General features: G+C 41.3%; 1 pseudogene; it reads left to right on the forward strand.

Annotated features, from left to right (window-relative positions):
• Nucleotides 1-19,731, forward strand: part of LOC137521724 (histone-arginine methyltransferase CARM1-like) — a 58,911-nt pseudogene that overhangs the window by 20,348 nt on the left and 18,832 nt on the right.

Here is a 19,731-nt window from a genome sequence, read left to right on the forward strand (position 1 = left end):
TAACCGTTAAAGTCGGCGGGTTTTTAAATGTTTACATTTTTCCTTTGAAACTTTAACATCGATTTTCTCAAAAACTATAAGGTCTTTTTGAAAAAAAAATTTTTCCTCTTATTCCTCCTGATCTCCTTAATATATTCTCCAAATTTGAGGCTCTTAGCACTTAAGGGGGCTTTGCTATTAACCCTTAAAGTCGGCGGCTTTTTTATATTATATGGAGCGTTACGGTTTAACGCGAAATTACGGTAGCGTTTAATGCGAAATTACGGCATGATACGAAACGCGAAATTTCGCGTTGAAAATTACGCTTACGGTATTTTCAATTACGATTTTAATGGCAATTTCGCTACGCTAATTTCGCATCGTAATCGCAAATTTCGCATGCGTAATTATAGTAATGCGAAATTACGAAAATTTCAGCTCAACTCTAGGTGTGTGAAGAAAGTGTCAGATTTTCATTGAAAACATAGTTTTTATTAAGTAATGGGTAATACATTGTCAGAGTTATGCCACAAATTACTGCAGCATTCAGGAGCTAATTCTGCAGTGCCCAGAGCTAAAGTCTCTCAACTGGATGAGTTGCAAGACAAGGCAAATACAAACGGTGTACAGACTCTTCCAGCAATGCCTGTTCTGTTCTATAGAGGAAGGAGGAGGAGCAATGAGCAGTAGAGGAGAGAGTAGTGCCCCACCGTGGGGGAAAAAAGAAAGACAAAATGACTCATTAGTCATTTAGCAGGGATCACACTTGAGCAAGTCCAAAGTGTTTTGCCGCATACAAAAAATGCATGTGGGATTGCATATAATGATAGTCTATGGTGCTGCTACGTTTTCCGAAGACATATGCAATACGGCATAACTTTAAAAATAAGGTGCAACCTGCACAACTTTAACACACAACGCATGTGGATTTCAATAGAAATTAATAACTACTGTAAAAAAACAAACAAACTGTTAACGCTCTGCAAATCACACAATTGTGCGGCAAAACGTGTGGGGAATCGTCTTTGATTCCTGCAGATGCAAGTTTAATCCTTCTCTAATGCTGGGAATACACCATACAATGTTCTGTTAGATTTTTCTGTTTAGATTTTTCTGTTAAGCTGGCCATACACTAGACTGATTCCCCGCCGATCGACAGCAGATTCGATCACTGGGATCGAATCTGCTGTCAAATCGTTAACGTTAACGCTAAATTTCAATCTATTTCGTCCCGAAATAGATCGATCCGGTCGATCGCTCCATGCGGGAAATTACCGTCGATCGGCCGCGGGTAGGGAGCGCGCCGCTAGCGGCGTTCGAGTGCCCGACGACCGACGCAATACGGCTGCAATACATTACCTGATCCGGCCGGTGCGTATCCCTCCCCCCCGGCCACCGCTGCTCCGTCTCCGCGTTGGGCTCCGGATCCAGCAGGTTTCACTTCTTCCTGTCCCGGCAGGATGTTTAAACAGTAGAGGGCACTCTACTGTTTAAACTTCCCCCAGACATGAAGAAGTGAAGCCTGCCGGGCCCGGAGACCAGACCAGAGTGAAGAAGACAGCGGAGACCTGGGGAGTCGCGCCGGCGGTGCAGGTAATGTATGCGGGGGGGGGGGGAGCGGCAGCAGCAGCACCACCACCACCACAGATTGTAAACGGTTTCAGGCTGAAATCGATTCACAATCTGTTTGCAGTAAAGGCAGCCATACGATCCCTCTCTGATCAGATTCGATCAGAGAGGGATCTATCTGTTGGTCGAATCTAATGGCAAAATGGCCAGTGTATGGCTACCTTAAGATTTTCTGTTAGAATGCATAATTAGATTATTGTCTGTAGAGAATGGTCATTATCTCTGGTGCATTGTCTTCTGTCAACAATGCCTAATTGCTTGGCAGATGGATAAGATAGATACATTTCCAACATGTTGAACTTTATCTATCTGGCAGGTAAATCTGAAAATTGTATGGTGTATTCCCAGCATTAGTGATCCATTAAAATTACCTGTATATCATGGCATGGCTGCACTACCAATAGATTTGACCAAGAATGAGAATCTCTAATGGAGGAAACCTAGTGTGTGTACATAGTTGTACTTTTTTCAGCTTTCGTGCAATCTTTTGCAAAAATGTTTAAAATACTCTACAAATACTGATTATTTGGTAATGGTAGCATAAATTTAAAAACTTCAATTAAGTATAAAAAAATATATAACACATATACTGGTGGGAAAATGAGTTCCTATCTTCCTCTGTTTGATTTCCTCTGCTTAAGCTTAGTCAAAAAAGTATTTTAAAGGTAACATTAATAAATACTAAAGACACCACCCATGTGAAAAAGCAATTGTCCCCTAAGTTAAACAATTATCCACATTTCAAAAATAAACCTTGGTTACCTCTAAAACTTTTGGGATAATAGTCCGTTGACTGTTTTTTTGTTTGTTTTTTTAGAGAAAGTGGAGATACACGTTACATTTGAATTCCAAGCTCAGGTATAATAAGTTAGTTGTTAGCAGGTTATGTCACACCAGTAAACCATCAGTTCTCAAAAGAAGAATTGCACGCTTAGCATGAAGACCCCAACCACCACTCTAAGCCACCTCTCACACACCCCAAACCACAGCAGCACTTACCTGCCACCCACACTAATCCACTGCCCACACGAAGCTGCTGCCAACTCTAAGCCAACGCCCACAACTGCACTACCCACACTATGCTGCAGCCTACAGGTGTTTCCAGGTCCATGCATACTTATAAGCTTCAGTTAGTATATAGGATAATTTTCAGTCGTCAATGACTAGATGAAGAAGACTAAGCTGGGTTCAGTGCATGCACACCTGCTGTTTTAGACAAAATTAAGTGTTTTAACATGGGCTTGCTAACAAACCATTGTTTTAAAAGCAATATACCTACAGGCAAGCGTTAAATTAAAAATCTTCTGTAGGTAGAAAAAGAAATAGGGTGCATATACACATGCAATTTTGATTGGCAAATGATTGGCCAATTTTACCACCAATACCATATGAGAGCTTACTTACACAATCTGTACATAGTAGTTACAATCTCTTTTTGGTCAGTGGTTGGTAAATCAAAATGGATGTTTGTACCAGGCAGTGATGGGAAGAAGAGGAAGTGAAAATGTGTAGGCAGGTGGTGATGGGTGGGAGAAGAGAAGGGGGAAATGTTTGGGCAGGATCAAAAGGGGTAGAGGCAGGAGAGAGAGTGGGAGGGAGGTGGGGGCAGGAGAGAGGGTGGGAGGGGGTGGGGTTCAAATATAACTGAATTTGCAAATTAAATCATGACTAACCAGCTAACAACAAAAGCCTTTGGTTGTATTCATTATTCCCATCACAACAGGACATTCTACAAAATCAATAACAGGACTGTGAAGCCTTTCTGAACTTGTTTATTAGAGGTTTCCAGTGTATATTGCTGTGTGTTCATTGTAATTATCAAACCATAGAAAATACATGTTTAAAAATATAAGGTCTACCTTTTCTTTTGTAGGTAGTGGAGAGTGTGTGTTTAAATGCCTAATTAACAAAGACACAGAGTACTGTCGTGTTGGAAAGCAATCAGTCTTAATTACTATAGGCGTCATCAGTGCTTTGCTCGAGTTCATGTCACGCAGTGGTAAGTGCTGAAAGCGCTGCTATTTGTCTCTTTCTCCTGCTGGGCTCATGCACACCGTTCACTAGCTCATTGTGTGAGCCCTTATCTCACAGTACCAGTCTTTTCAGTGAATGGCTTTTAATGAGACTTAATAACAATAATTATGCTACTATTTAATGCAATATTAACTACTTACAATAGCAGTTTATATTAGCTTCATCATGTGTGGACATAAACATTGCTTCTACTGAACCATATATGTGCACCTGTGAAATGTTAAAAAGCACTTAAAAAATTAGCCGTTAGAGTAGGGACATATCGGTAACTGTTGCACTTCCCTGTTATCCAGCATAGTAAGGCCTCTTTCAGATGGACGGCTGAACTGTGCGTTTTCCATGCAGTTTAGTGATCTGTCTCCTGCCCACCAGCACCATTTGGGTACAACTTAAATGCAGCCGAATGGGATCAATTGTACTACCATGCATGTCAGTGCTTGGCAGGGTCTAGAATGTGTTGTGAAAGTTTACCTAATCTCTAAGTAGGCATCAGAAATAGGTAAAAAACCTTCATACTTACCTAATAAAAGCAATTTGCTCTATGTCACTGAGAGCTATTGGGCTAATGTGCTGTGGCTCTGTGTCTAGTAAATAAAGTACAACTTTATAAACAACTAGGCATTAAGCCTGCCTGTTTGAAACAAGTGCTAGGGCTCAGCCGCGACCACCCTTCACCGACACCTTGCCCGGCATGCAAGCCGCGCTCCCCGCCACACGTGCACAGCCGCGCACCCCCTGCATCTGTCCTCCTGCTCTCTAACCCGCGTGCCACACACACTCACGGACACAGGGACAGGAGAGGACGCAGGGACATGGGGTTTATTATATAGGATTCTGATTTTGTGTTCCTAATCTCAAGACATAATATATTAAAGGATCACTATGGAAAATTATATAATGTAAAATACATGTGCACAAGAAGTACATTTCTTCCAGATTAAAATGATTATAAATGACTATCCTTTCCAGGGATTACTTTTGTATAGAATAAAGGACATACAAGGGAATTCCACATGAGGAGATTGTCTAGTCCAAAACCTGTCAGTTTATTCCGATTTTTACTGCCTGCTGTAAGCCACAGCAACATAAGAGCAAAGTAATTTATAGTGCATTTTACTCTGGGATAAAATGTACTTCTCAATCACTTAAGCCTAACTGGATGAATATATATCCGTCCAGCAGGCACAGCCTAGTGGCAATCTGGATGGATATATTAGTCCAGCGAAGTTGCGGAGGGTGTGTGCTTGTTCCGGGTGGGTTTGCGCTTGTTCATCGCCGCTATTACAGAGGAGCAATTGGGGAAGGGAAACTAGTGTTTCCCCAAGCCAACTGATCCCCTGTGAATGAATCAACATGCCTTGAGTCACTAGGCATCTTGATTCATAAAACCGCAATGACAAAATATTAAAAAAAAGAAAAAAGAAATACATTTAATATTAGTTAAAACACTATTGATACAACCCCCCCCCCCCCCCCATCTTCTATCCCCATACAAACACATACAAAAAAATGCACCTTTATTCTCAAATAAAATATTGAAACTTTGAAATAACCGGGACCAATGGGCAAATAAAATGTGTGGGTTTTAATCATGGTAGCATGTAGTATTTTAAAACTATAATGGATGAAAACTGAGAAATAATGAATTTATTCAATTTTTTATTATTATTCCCATTAAAATGCATTTACAATAAAATAATTCTTAGCATAATGTACTACTCAAAGAAAGTCTAATTTGTGGTGAAAAAAAAAGATATAGATCATTTTTGGTATGATCAGTAGTGATAAAGTTATTGGCGAATAACTGGGGAAAATTGCTTCTGTCCTGAAGGTGAAAACACCTGCGGGCTGAAATGGTTAAAAGTATGTGTACACATATTTTAAATTTTACAATTTTTCACAGTAGTGGTCCTAGGGATAGGGAACCTCTGGCTGTAAAATCAAAAGTATATTACTTTGCTCAATTAACAGTAACATTGATGTTGCAGGGTTGTTGTGTTTTTTAATAAAGTATACCTACAGTATGTCCCGTATTTCCATCCTGCCCAATCAATGCTATACCGCCTCAAAAAAAGTGCCTTGGCATTTTCTCCTTGCCAAATGTGCAGAGGATTGTGGGAGATCATGACATATAATCCACTCCCCTTTGTATACAGCCTGTAGTGAGCATGCGCAGGATTTGTCTGGCCCACATTCATTAGGAGAGAGCACAAAGTAAAACAAGAAGGTGGTGTGGATTGCGATTTATTTGTCTTTATCTAGGCATTAGGTCACTAAAGGAGGCCACTAATGATACAATCTTTTTCATCCAATTTTACCAAATCTATGTAATACAAGGGTAAACTGAGTGATATATTGAACAGATAATTTAGGCAGTCACCTTATATTACATAGAAATGGTAAGATTGGATGAAAAAGATTGTATCATTAGTGGCCAGCTTAAGACATATGCTACTTATTTTACATGGAATTAGGTGTACACAGGAAGTAGACTCTATCGAAATGTTTTGGAAGAACAATAACTTGCAACAACTTTGCTTTAAGCTAAAAGATTTCAATCTGTGATTCTCCTAAGATTGCATACTTCCTGGCTCATTATGCTGCCACAATGAACCCCAAACTATTTTAAGTCTCTGTACATAAGGAGCCATGATCAGCTCCATTGAAATTAATGGGGTTTAGGGCATGTGCATGCATAGTTTACCATTCATCAAACTGTGTTGAAGGCAGGCTGCTCACTTAATTTGCTGCAGTAATGCCTGGTGAACACATTTTTTGTGTGACAGACCTAGAGTCTGTTTTTAAATGGGCTTAGGTCTACTAGTTGTTACTATATAATGCCATGCATGCCATTCTTTTTTTCAGAGTACACTGCCTTCCACAATGTTCTGGAAATGTTAACAAACCTCACAAGTGATTGCAACATTTGCTCTTCTCATGCAGAGGAGATGGCTGCAGGACAACACTCCCAGGTAAATCATTTTAGTGGCTATCAGGTGTCCTTCATTATGTTTACAAAAAATGTTATAATGTGCATGTGACTTACCATGTGTGACTTTGTGCACACTCATGCATAACCTGTCAGCATGTAAATTTGCTGATATTTGGCACTTTGACCTTCCCAGTCTGTAAACCCTAAATTCCCAAGAACAAACTAAAGTTTATTTATTTGTGAAAATAAAGACATTAAACCACACGTTTTATTGCTATCTTAGGCAATTATTTCTAGGATGCGTTCATTATAAAATATTTGAAGAGAACTTCCACTATTGAGAAAAATGCAAATCTATATATTACGAGGATAAATACCAAACATTGCTTCCTTTGTTTCTGTAAAACGCAATCATTTCACAGTGTGGCAGATGGGAGTGACAAAGCTTTCTGCCAGCCATTGGATTAGTGCAGGGGTTGACAATGAGATTCTGCTATGTGCATGGTGGGAGTTCAAAAACACTGCACTCCACTCTAAGCAGAGTACTATTGTTATAGTTGCAAAGAAGTGTAATTTTTTTTTCATTTTTTTTATAATGAAACAGGAATTTTATTTTATCTTTTCAGTACTTCTTTCGCCTCAAATGATGCTGTGGTTTAATTGTCCACACTGAAAAGAAAATTCTATGGAAATTAAAATGCACTCATTTTATTGGGAGGATAAAGGATTTATTTTAAATCAATATATTCCATATTTGCACGTTATAAAATTAGTAAATTTACAGTTATTATAAAACTATAATGCAAGAAAACAGTTGTATCTGTTTTCCAATAATATAATACAGTTGTATCAATTAAGTTTGTTTTATAAATGTATTATATGTCCTTTTATTCATTGACTGGTTGTTTATTTTTGTTGTTTTAGTTTTTAAGCTGCCTATCACAACAGCAGAATATGGTGCAGGATTATATAAAAACAAGTACATATCACAAAGCAATATTGCAAAATCATGTAGACTTCAACAATAAGGTAAGATTTTAATATATTTTTATAATAAGATAAATATATATAGTTATGTTTTACAGTTTCTTCTTTTTTTTTCTTAAACTAAGATTTACCAAAAGCTTGAGTTTGCAAAGCACAGAATTAATGCTTGTATGATCACAGTCACACCATGCACCAACTTAAAACATTTTATTAAATAAATCCAGGCTATTTTGGATGTATTAACCACTTAAGTTAACACCACTAACATCCCAGTGACCAGGCTATTTTTTACAAAACAGCTGCAGCTTTAAGGCCTCGCTGCAGGGCCGCACAACTCAGCACACAAGTGATTCCCCCCCCCCTTTTCTGCCCACCAACAGAGCTTTATTTTGGTGGGCTGTGATCACTCCTGGGATGTTGTTTTTTTTAAAGAAATATTTATTTAGACATCAGCCTAGATGGAGAGGGTTGTGAAGCAGCAGCCTGAAGGGAGACGGTTGAAGTAGCGCCTGCCGGAGTGGGATGGGTCAATCAATATTCTGTTTGCGCTGGCTTCGATCTTGAGATGTGTAGGAGGTCCAGTGATGGCAGGGGTGATCCGATGATCCTCTCTGCAGTGTTGATGACTCTGAAGTTTGAGCCTGTCGCGCTTACAGTTGTGCCTGTGTAACAGACATCAATAAAGAAGTAGGGGATAGACTCGTTGGTGGCAGTGTAGAAGCAAGTCAACAGTTCCCGTGGGATTCCAAACTTCCTCAGTTGTCTCAGGAGGACCAACCTTTCTGAACCTTCTTCTGGGTTTTGGTGGAGTTCTCCGCCCACCACAAATCATTGATGATTGTGGTGCCTAAGAACCGAAAGCTAGACACTCTGGAGATGTCATTGCCCTCGATGGAGACCAGGTTGAGTATGGGAAGGTGCTTTCTGAAGTCCACAACCAAATCAACTGTTTTTACTGCATTAAGTACAAGCTTATTATCTTTGTACCAATTGCATATGAGCTCAATCTCGTTTGGGTATACTTGCTCTACATCCCTGCCAATGAGGCCAAGGATGGTGGTGTTGTCTGCAAATTTGATAACCATAACAGAGTTGGTAGATGAGGTACAGCTGTTCGTGTACAAGGAGAACAGGTATGGGGACAGGATACATACTTGTGGGGCACCTGTGCTGGAAGTTCGAGTTGTGGAAGACCAAGTTGTGCAAGGTTATCGTGCAGGTTATCGTGCAGGGTGTCGGGGCAGATGGTATTAAAGGCCGAACTAAAGTCAAGGAAGAGGATCCTAGCATAGATGTTAGGTCTGTCCAGGAGTTCCATGATGTATGCCAGACTGATGTCTCTTCGGAGGTTTTAAAAGTGCCTGCTTATTGTGTTTTCATTGCAACCCTTTACCTTCTCTAAAGAAAGGAGCAATAATTTCTCTGCTCCAAAGTTAAACTACTACCAGATTCTGAGAATGAATTTGGAGAATTTACCTGCTCTTAATCAGAACACCATGTCCTGAATGAATATGATGAGACTCAAAGGAAAGGCTTTATAAGGGTATTCTCTTCTTTCGTAGATGTAGACATTGTCTCTGTCCAGAAGGATAAGTTGTTAAACCCTGCGATGATTATAGACTTAAAATCACCATTAAAACAGCACCTCAGAGTAGCCAAGTTACTAAACTTTACATAAGAGGAGCCTATAATTTAGTCCATATTTAGGAGCATCCCTTTCCTGGGTCTTAACATCTTACCTGAAGGAACTGCCATGTATTCCTAGAAAGCTACTGCCAAGTTACAGTGTTCAAGTGAGCTCCACTTGATAAAAAGGAGAACTCACTAAACAACATCACTATTTTCAGTGGAACCCCAATTCCCATTCAATAAACTTTACTGTATATGAGAGGCTCCCATTCTGCAGTGTGTGATATTGTTTATTTACTGCTGACTGAATACAGTTTTGGGTAATTAGTAAGGGTTGAAAACCACTTTACCACTTAACAATATGGGAGTATATAATGATAATTTTTTAACTAAAGTTTTTTTTTTTTTAGATTACAAGGTAAGAGATAACGTCTATATACTCTCTTACACTTTACAATAGAGAGAGTATAAGTGAACAGTCTGAAGTATATTATTAGTAAATTAAACTTGTACAGTGCCTCAAGACATCAAGGATCTGCAGTAAAAATCAACTTGCTGTACTAATGTTAAAGTGAACCTCCAGACTAAAAATTGACTCAGCAGCACTGAAAAGGCTTTGTGTTTCTTTAACAGTTTCACAGCATCAGAACTTTGTTTCTCCTACCCAAGCCTCATTTTTAGCTGCACAGAAGAAAACTGCCCGGGCTTTTTTCCCCTGATGCTGTGCAAAGCATGATGTGATTTCTGATGTTGTTGTTCTCGTTCTGCTGTTTTGGTGCAATTTTTTTTTTTTTTTACATTTTGAATTTGACATTTGAAGCCTAGCGTGTGCAGCTGGGAGGGGTTATCAGGACACAGGACAGTTGGAACTGTATCTCCTGCTCCTTGTCACCTCCTTTCAACCAAAAAGATGTCTGCCCCCATGACAAAGATGGCAGCCCCCATGAATCACAAACATTTGCCTGTTCTTTTAAAACAGGGTGGGTAAAAAATTATATTACCTATCTATTCTAATTAACATAACTAATGTAACTTAATGACAGTATGTTTGTTTAGGCTGAAGTTCCCCTTTAATACTTCTTCAATTGCCGAACAATCTATTCAACACAGTATACTGTATATAATATAGCATAAAGTACAAACATACATTACTTGTACAGCAATGTTATAAGCTCCTACTTCTTTCTACTTTAGGTTGTATTGGATGTTGGCTGTGGAACAGGAATCCTCTCATTTTTTGCAGTACAAGCTGGGGCCAGGAAGGTGTATGCAGTGGAATCTAGTCCTCTTGCAAAATGTATTGAGGTATTGCTTTATTTTTTTATTTTTTTTCATGTTGTAAGTACATCAGTATGTAAAAGCTTAGCAAATGAGCAATGTATCCCCAAATCTGAACAAGAAGTAGTTATGCAAGTGCATACCTCCCAACATTTTCAAATCTGTAAGCGGGACACTTAGGCCACACCTCTAGCCACACCCCTTAGCCACGCATATCATAAAAATGATCAAGTTATGCGGGCCTTCCTCTGTATCATTCCTCCCTGCCTCACTGTGTATGTGCCCCCCTGCCCCCACCCCCCCCCTTTAGCAGAGTAAAGCGTGCACAGTGGGCCGTCATCTTACCATTGATCCACGCGTACTGGCAGCCGACTTCATTCACTCTGCTTCCTGTGACGTCACATGAAGCAGAGTGAAGCCAGATGCCGGTACGCGTGGATCAATGGTAAGATGACAGCCCACTGCGCTGCGCACACTTTCCTCTGCAAACAGGGGGGACACAGGGAGTCACATTCCGAGCGAGGGAGGGAGAAATGTATGTGATGCCAGACTCGAATCCCACATCGGCCCGGCTGGCGCCTCAATCATTTTTTCCCCCTCTTTGCCCCGCTGGCCGGGACATTGGGGGGTACCCCACACAATCAAACAGTCCCGCAGGATCCGGGACACTTGGGGGGCTTGCAAATGCTATATTTTCATTTAAAAAGGGGGCTTGGATGCTGGTCAATGAGATGCTAATAATTTTCCCTTCATGCAAATGTTATGCTAATTGTCTGTTTGTAAATTGATGCAGCTTGGAAATGCAGCCTGACAAAATTTGCTGGTAGGCCTGGCTTATTTAAGATACACCCCTGGTCTGCTGGCATTGGATGTGTTTAGTGCAGTCTCACAGCAAAATAAAAACACAGCAGCAATCAGATACAGTATACAGTATATTCAAAGCATCCATTAAAGTACCTAAGAAGGCAAATTACACTAAGCATTGCATAGTAGGAGGGCTTTTTGGTCTCTTTTAGTCCCCTATACTTTCCTAGTGGTTTTGGGTCACCCCGAGCTGCTTGGGAATTCTGTTGTACTGGCCCAAGCCCTATCCCATAGAGCCATTTCAATGCCTGACAAGCACTGAGGAAGATCAACAGTCCAAAACTGGCTGTCTGCATGTTGGGTTGGTGTGGCTCTGTAAAATTTTTAAGCTATATGCTTGCTATACACCAGTGTTTCTGGGTGTACAGGGGTATAAAGTGATAATTTGGATATTCAGTAGTGATGCATTGTGGGTAACCACAGTTGCTTATTTAAAGGGACACTTAAGTCACACAAAAAATGAGTTTTACTCACCTGGGGCTTCCCTCAGCCCCCTGCACCTGTCCGATGCCCTCGCAGCCTTGCTCTGATCTTCCTGTCCCCGCCGGCAGCTACTTCCGGTTTCGGCGATCGGCGACAACAGGCTGGGAACGCCAGTGATTCTTCGTGTTCCTGGCCACAATAGCACCCTCTATACTGTTATTGTGTCCTTCCTTGCCACAATAGCAGTATAGAGGGTGCTATTGTGGCCAGAATCACTCACGTTCCCAGCCTGTCGGCACCTGTCGCCGAAACGGAAGTAGCTGCCGGCAGGGACAGGAGGATCAGAACGAGGCTGCGTGGGCACCGGACAGCTGCAGGGGGCTGAGGGAGGCCCCAGGTGAGTAAAACTCCTCTTTTTGTGACTTAAGTGACCCTTTAAAGTTGAATTATCGGAAATACCTTCTGTTTTGAGAAGGCAAATTACACTGGGTTGCTTTTTAGTAGGCAGGATTTTCTGTATCTTTTAGTCTCCTTTACTTTCCTAGTGGTTTTTGGTCACCCCAAGCTGTATTTGGTTGTTACAAAACCACTGTAGTAGTAATTACTCACATCCAGCATAAATTACTCTGTACCCACACCGACCCGCCATAACCCATAACCAACTAGAAGAAGAAGAAGGGAATATTTTGTTGATTGGGCACTATGTAGTAATTTAATTTGCATAATACAATCTACACTAATCTAGAGTCCTATTTTGACTGAAACCTAAATCACGTAAACAATGATTTTGTATTCTTAACCACTTTACCCCCACGCGTACGGATTTCTCCGCCCCTTTTTTCCCTCCTAAAAAACCAGGGACGGAGAAATCCGTACCTTCCGCGCTACCGCCGCTGTCCGCGCTCCCGCCGCTCGTGCGCGCGCACCCGGAGATCAATGAACGGGAAAATCCATTCCCGTTCGTTGATCTAAGCCCCCGCAATGATCTGCTGCTTCTTTCAGAAACAGCGAGATCATTGTGAGTCTCCCAGCCTCCTACTGCTTCCTGTAAGCGTCCTTCCGGACGCTTACAGGTCGCATGTAAACAAACACACTGTGGCCATCTTGTGGCCAAATAGTAAACTACACCCTAAAAGCATTTTACATATACAAACATTACATTTACACAATAAATTAACTCATTACCTCCCACACTCCCCAATTTTTTATTTTTTTTTGTAATTAAAATAAAAAAAAAATACAATTAAAAAAAAAACATAAATAGTTACCTTAGGGACTGAACTTTTTAAATATTTATGTCAAGAGGCACATCTGGCTATACGCATTCAATTTTGTGATAAACAGGAGACATAGTCAAATAAAATGTGGAGGTTTTTATTAATCTACGGTAGCCCTATTTTGGAGGGGGGGTACTATTTATCTACAGTATCACTATTCATTTTTAAGCTGTAACGAGTGAAAACTGAGAATTAGTGTTTTTTTTTCTTATTTCTCTCACTAAAATGAATAAATAGTGAGTCTCACGTCCACGGCTGGTGCTGCTGCAGCTGCAGAGATGTGAGACTCACGTCCATGCAGTTTGCGGGGCTGCGCACACGATCATGTGGGCGTAAGCGATGGTCTCGGTGACAGGGGGGATTGGTGGCAGGGGACAGAAGTCCCCTGAGCCAATCCATGCATGTCCGGCGAGAATGATCACTGTTTTTGTTCCCAAACAGTGATCATTCTTAAATGGTGCCACCACGCTCCCTCCCGCTCATTCCCACCACTATTGCTGCCGATCGTTAGATTAATAAATGGTAACTTTGTTCCCATTCATTCATCTCCCCTCAAGGTCCCCGTGATCACTGGCATCAATGAGATGCCTACGTCACTTCCGAAGTAACACAGCCACGCATTACATCTTGTGGCCAAATAGTAAAATTACACCTACAGACATTAGGGACTAAAACATTGTTTTAATATGTATGTCAAGAGGGTATATTATTATTATTAAATAATGGGCTTGTGATTAGTGATGGATGTAAAACTAAATATTGTAACTATGCATTGTACTAGGGATATAATTTAAATATTGCAATAACCGGGACAAAAAAATAAAATGTGTGGATTTTATCCAGTTTTACGTTTTGTTTTAAAACTATAATGGCTGAGAACTGAGAAATAGTGATTTTTTTTTCAAATTTTCCTTATTATTCCCATTAAAATGCATTTAGCATATATGCATTTAGAATAAAATAATACTGAGCATAATGTACCACCCAAAAAAAAGACTAAATTGGTGGTAAAAAAAAACCAAAGTATACATAATTTAGTTGTGATAAGTAGTGATAAAGTTATTGGGAAATGAAAGGGAGAAGCGCTGAAATGTGAAAATTCTTCTCATCCATAAGGTGAAAACAACCTGCAGGCTGAAGTGGTTAAATGGTTAAAATGTCAAAACAGCTCTGGTCCATTTTGTTTCCATTTCATCTTCTTGTTCCCTTTAAAATGCATAGAAAATTAAATAATTGCTGAGGAACTAAAGCACCCAAATAAAGTCTAGTTTGTCCCAAAAAACACGATGTATATATCACTAAGGAATCATTCCCACCACTCCTGCTGCCGATCGTTAGATTAATGAATGGTAACTTTGTTCCCATTCATTCATCTCCCCTCTAGGTCCCCGTGATCACTGGCATCAATGAGATGCCTACGTCACTTCTGAAGTAACACAGCCACGCATTACATCTTGTGGCCAAATAGTAAAATTACACCTACAGACATTACGGACTCAGCGCTGCGTAATATGTTGGCGCTTTATAAATACAATAAATAATAATAATAAGGCAGGGCCGCCATGATAAATTTTGGGGCCCCTCACACATCATCAGGCCTGGGCCCCTCCCTCCCTGGGCCCACTCAATGGTTGCTATGCCCACCCCGTAGCTACCCCACCCCCCCTGTTCGTGCGAGAAGTGCACTGCGGCGAAAAAAGTGCATGGCTCCGACAGTGAAGAAAGCGGCATGCACAGTGTGATGCTGCAAAAAGTGGGCGTGACCATGCCATGTTGTGTGTGGAGCCAAATACTAGCAAAATACAGGTAGTCCCCAGTTAATAAATGAGATAGGGACTTGTCGGTCCGGTCTTATCCTTTATCCATTCTCTTTTGTCCCCCTCTTTTCTCCCTGTGCCTCTTTTGTCTCACCTCAGTTTGTGTCTCTTTTGTGTCCCTCTGTGAGACCTCATGTTCCCGTCTCATCTCTTTTCTCCCTGTGCCTCTTTTGTCCGCCTCTGTCCCTCCTGTTCCTCTTTTATCCCCCTGTGTTACGTTTTGTCCCCTTCTGTCTCAGCTCGTCCCCCTGCCCTAGCCAGATATAGGTGCCCCCAGTATAGGTAGCCAGGTAAAGGTTCCCCCAGTATAAGTAGCCAGCTATAGGTGGTGCCCCAGTATAGGCCAGCAAGCAAGATACAGGTGCCCCCAGTATATGTATTCAACTATAGATGATGCCGTGGTATAGGTAGCCTGGTATTGTTGCCCCCAGTATAGGTAGCCTGGTATTAGTGGTGCACCAGTATAGGTTAGCCAGGTACAGGTGCCCTCAGTATAGGTAGCAAGCTATGTGCGTCACAGTATAACTAGCCAAGTATAGATGGTACCCCAGTATAGGTAGTCAGGAATACGTGGTATCCCAGTATAGGTGGTTTCAGCCCCAGGATAAGTAGCCAGGTATAGGTGGTGGCCCAGTATAGGTAGCCTGTAGGCAGATATAGGTGATGCCCCAGTATAGAAAGTCCGCTGTAGCGGGCTCACTCATCTGCTCCCCACGTTCAAGTGCTGATGTCACTCTTCTCTCAGTGCTGGAACGCGGTGTGCTGGTTAGTGAGCCACAAGCCCACAGCCAGCACATGAGGCCCTTCCAGCGCATTGGGGTGCCCAGGGCCCCCAGAAGCTCTGGGCCCCTCACTGCAGTGTCAGTTGTCCCCCCCTGATGGCTGCCCTGCACTAAGGTGTCATACTTGGTGAAAACTTCATTGCTGATTAAACAGGGGCACAGCTAAAACTTCAAAACTGCTCTGGTAGTTAAAGCGGACCCAAACCAAACATTTTTTTTTTATTAAAAATATTTAGTTGCACCACTCTGACAAATACAAAGATAAACACTCCTTCAAGCCTATGAGCATTTCAGTGCATGCTTTTCACCTTTCTCTTTTCATAACTAGGGTTATACTGGGGGCAGCCATTAGCAATTCCTCCATTGCCGGACACCATCTACTACACCAATTTGCCGGATTTTGTCCCGGCAATTTGAAAGGAAGGGAGGGGTTACTCCAATAAATGTAAAATATTTTAGATTTGTCATCATGCAGCTGAAAAAAGGCTGCTATTTATTATTATAATCTAGAAAATAGATTTTATTTCTGAAATCTTGTATTTTTAATTTGAGTCCACTTTAAGGGAAAAATAGGGCAGGATGCAAAGTGGTGAATCTTTATGTTGTGAAACTACTGTATGTTAAGCACAACTGGAAATAGTTGTTACAACCTACCTGAGGTTTTTTTCTATTCACAGAAAGTCTGTAGGGATGCTGTATTCTTCACATCTATTTTATCATTCACTGTTCCATTAGCTTGCATACCATTGTTCTGTCTTGTTCATTGTACAACACTATTTACCTCACATTCCAGGTTTGATGTTTCCTGCTTTCAGTGATATCTACCTGGCGCCTTTTACAGATGAGCATCTCTACACAGAGCATTATTCCAGAGCTAAATTTTGGTATGGCTTTAATAATACTTCCACCTTGATGTAATATATTTTTATAAGAATTGGCAGTGAAATTTTTTTACTGATAACAGATTCCAATGATTCCAGTATCAATGAACCCTACAGGGCCTATCTATGGCCATACTTCAACCACAGTAATTAAAAATGTGCCTCCTAGAATGATTTAGAAATTCCACTTCTCATGTGGAAGCTTAACCATTGTGCTCGAGGAATAAACTCCTGTGCACAACATGGAATGTAGACAATACTTCAACCTGAATGAATGCACAGTATTGTTATCTAATTGGAGTATTCATTTGAGAGGTAGGAAACTGATCTTCTGTAACATAAAAAAAAAATTGCTTAAAGTACACCTGAAGTGAGAAACACATGGGGAGTGCCATATTTTCTGCCTCTTTAACAATACCAGTAGCCTGATAATCCTGCTGATCATTTTGGCATCAGTAGTGTGTAAATCACAAACCTGAAACAAGAATGTGGCTCTAGTCAGATTTTGTCAGAACCATCTGATCGGCATGCTTGTTCAGGTCAGTGGCTAAAAGTATTAAAGGCAGAGAATCTACAGGACTGCCAGGCTGCCAGGCAACTGGTATTGTTCAACCTTCCTGGCGGTAAGCCCGAGCTGAGCTCGGGCTATGCCGCGCAGGAAGATATCTCAGCCCCTGGTGGGGCGATTTGGGCCATTTAAAGTGCTGTACGCGCAGCTAGCACTTTGCTAGCCGCCGTACAGCTTGATCGCCGCCGCTCTGCGGCGTTCGCCCGCAAGCAGCGGCAGAAGAGGGCCCCCCCCACCAGAGCCCTGCGCTGCCCGGACCAATGAGTTCCGGGCAGCGCTATGGGCTGGATCGGAGGCGTCTGACATCAGGACGTCGGCTGACGTCCATGACGTCATTCCGATCGTCGCCATGGCGACAGGAGAAGCCAAACAGGGGAGCGCTTTATATACGCGTTCCCCTGTTTGCTATTGATGCCGGCGACGATCGCACTAGAGGGACACATGCGCCCTCTAGTGGTGTTTCATGTAGCTACCACTCTGGTAGCTTTACATAAAACAAAAAAAAAATTTAAAAAAAAAAGGATTTTTGCCTATTTGGCAAAAAAAATTAACTGCCAGGGAGGTTAAAGGACTCCCAAGGTGAAAAAGAGAATTTTTTACTTACCTAAGGCTTCGTCCAGCCCTGAAAAGTCTTCTGGGCCCCTCATCGCAGCTCCGGTGCTCCTTGCTGTCCAACTGGCCGCCTGTATATGGGTCGGTTCTTTTGCGCATGCGGCCGCATCATCAGGTGTTCACTACTGCGAGCATGCGCAGAAGCCCTGACCTGCTGATGGGTCGGCAAGCTTTACAGGCGGCCATCAGGACAGCGGGAAGCACCTGAGATGCGGCAAGGCACCCAAAATACTTCTAGGGGCTGGAAGAAGCCCCAGGTAAGTAAATATTGCTTTTCTTTTTCACCTCGGGAGTCCTTTAATATTATATAAATGTATCAGCCTCCACTTTGCTCTAACTTCAGGTTTCCTTTAAAAATAAAAGTTTAGACTATGAATTCTAAGAAAGCTGTGCAGTATACGGTTTATTAGTGAAGGCTATGGAGAAATAGAGCTCAGCTGTTGATATGAACATAACAGTTACAGACAATTAAAAGATGTCATTACATGGATTATTGACTTAATCGATGCCAGTTCCTTATGGCACAACTGATAACCAGACCTAGGTCACACTACCTAATAACTACTTGCATGATGAGTAAGGACAGAACATATCCACAGCACTGCAGTGACAATCGGTGGCAAAGAAACAGCACTGAGAAGTCCAACATGTTTGCTTACATAGGTCAGAAGAAGCCTCAAACCATTAGAGCTTAGAGGTGAAAAAATATAGGTGTGGTTACTAGGAATAAGCTGGGTTTTAACAGAAAACATTATAATCACTGCACTGGCCATAACCTAGGTTGTTCCCAGGTAGTGAATTTTTAACAAGTTTACTGGATTTTCATAAATAATTTGAGGCAAATTTTGCATCAAGCTCTAATGTGCCAACTTTTTGGGTCAATTAAACAGCTTTCATATGGTTGAACTCAATGGATGGATGTCTTTTTTCATCCCAACTAACTGCGTAACTATGTATATATGCTCTCAACACCAAATGTGCTACATATGTCAGGGCTACATATGTCAGATGGAACATACCCAAAAAATATGAAAGTACTTTGTAGTTATTTAAGAGAAAATAGATTTAAGGAAGGAAAACACCTCTTTAAACAGGAGCAGTGTCCCATTGAAACATTTTTTGGCCTTTTTTTTGAAACCTCTAAACATGCAATAATCACCAAATTTGCTACATATGTCAGGCTCATTAGAACATCTTTTTTTAAATAGACCATGTAGTTTGAGAAAATCTATTTTAAAACTTTGGTGGGGAAAACGTGTTTTTTTAAACCTCTACAGCATCAGTTGTCCCCTCAGAGGCTGGATTTTCCCAGGTGCATTCAGAACCCATCCGTGAGGGGCTCTTCCCATTCAGTGATACCAGCCCTCACGTGCCATAAGATTGGTGGAAACCCTGCAGAGAGGAATCGGCCAAGCCCCCCCCCCCCCCCTCCGCATAATGCTCTTGACCAAGGTTATAAACAAGAGACGTACCCCCATCTGTGGTGTCCAGGAGGAGGTGGGGAGTGACGTATAGGGGAATCTGAAAGCCCCCTTAAACATCAAGGGGGCTCCCAGGTGTCCTTTACTCTATGTGAAATGGGTATTAGAATACAGTAATACCCCTACCCATTCCCACAAAGAGTTAAAAGCAAAAAGTAAATAAACACATTAACAATTTAAAAATAAAGTTTATTCTTAATAAACAATAATTCTTACCTTTAATTATTGACCCCACACCCAATGGGAGGGGGTATTACATGCAGTCCTTTTTTTCACTTAAAGAAAACAAGAGACATCCCTGTATTTTTACCCTGATCTCTGGCAGAAAACACATAGCACCTTTTTGGCACAGGAAATTAACATAACCAAAGAACTATTGTTATATATTTCTATCATAAAAATATGAATATTCTCATGAACCAGTGTAACTTTTGCATTGTAACATGCAGGCATCAGCAGAGCTTTTATGGAGTCAATGTTACCAGTCTCCACAGGGCAGCAATTGATGAATACTTCAGGCAACCAATTGTTGTAAGTGTTTATTGCAGTAAAAATAGA

Source organism: Hyperolius riggenbachi, chromosome 1, assembly GCF_040937935.1.
Source record: "Hyperolius riggenbachi isolate aHypRig1 chromosome 1, aHypRig1.pri, whole genome shotgun sequence".
NCBI classification, from domain to species: domain Eukaryota; kingdom Metazoa; phylum Chordata; class Amphibia; order Anura; family Hyperoliidae; genus Hyperolius; species Hyperolius riggenbachi.